Below are 1,178 nucleotides of genomic sequence, written 5' to 3'. Positions count from 1 at the left end.
TTATTATTATTATTATTATTTTATCTCTGGTTATGAGCTCCTGGTCTGTGATGTGGGAAGGTGTCCTTGCCGTCATGTTAATTGTTAGCTACCTTTACAGGTTCTCTACAACATTCAATTCAGGACTATGGCTGGGCTGCTTCGAAACATTACTGCTATTACTAATATGTTAGCAAAATAAAATGATGACCTTAAACCTAAATCTGCTGGAGCTAATTTAGGCTTAACTGTGGGTAGACTTCCAATATAGACTGTTGGGGGATACAAGTTATTGTTTCCTGAATATAATAGAAATTACCTATACCTGCTTTTCCTTGCATGGTCACAGGGGTATTGGTGCCTAATTCCAGAGGTCATTGGGCAAGAGATGGGGTCCACCCTGGAGGACAGCTCRCCAGTCCATCACAGGGTAACACAGAGACATACACTCAGAAAGTGGAAAGACAATTAAGAGAGAGCATTTAAACTCACAGCCATGTTTTCTGACTGTGGAACGAAGCCAGAGTACCAGGAGAGAACAGAATCATAAAGTCCATTTATGTCCCACACATCAAGATTTATTCCAACATAGCATAGCATATGTTAGGGAGAAGGAGAAGGGGATGGGTGCCAAGGACCCTGTTCGAATTCCCCTGGGGGCCATCTACCTACCTGGCCCCTGCCTGTCTCCGTATTAATATACCATAGAGYAACGCAGGGTTTCTCAGAGATCCCCCAAAATGGCAGGTGATGAATTGCCACAGAGCGGCTGCAACAAGCCCACTCCCACCACGGATGGGATCCAGAACCCCAGGCACCAAGCAGGCCATGGCAGGTGCACCCATCCTCCAAACCCCACTACCCACCAGGGCATAACCCAAATCCCTTCCCCCCCTCACTCCCCACACCATTCCCGAAACCATATTCTGTCCCACCCATTCCCCCACAAGCTCARCCTATGAATGAACAGCCACCACAGCATCTGGYCCACCCACCAGGCTGAGAGTGACTGGAGTGACTTTTAGCCAGAAGACAAAGACAGACAGTCTCATATAGTTGTACAATAAAAAACTTTTAAACACAGGGAAGTGTTTGCAAATTTGCTGCACACATGAATATAGTCAAATTAAGGATGGTCATCTACAAGAACGTAGAGTCTAGTTTGCATTGCAGTTTTTCTAAAGATTGTATTCAAATTT

This window comes from Poecilia reticulata, linkage group LG6 (genome assembly GCF_000633615.1).
Source record: "Poecilia reticulata strain Guanapo linkage group LG6, Guppy_female_1.0+MT, whole genome shotgun sequence".
Taxonomy (NCBI): domain Eukaryota; kingdom Metazoa; phylum Chordata; class Actinopteri; order Cyprinodontiformes; family Poeciliidae; genus Poecilia; species Poecilia reticulata.
Note: the sequence above shows the minus strand (reverse complement) of the source record.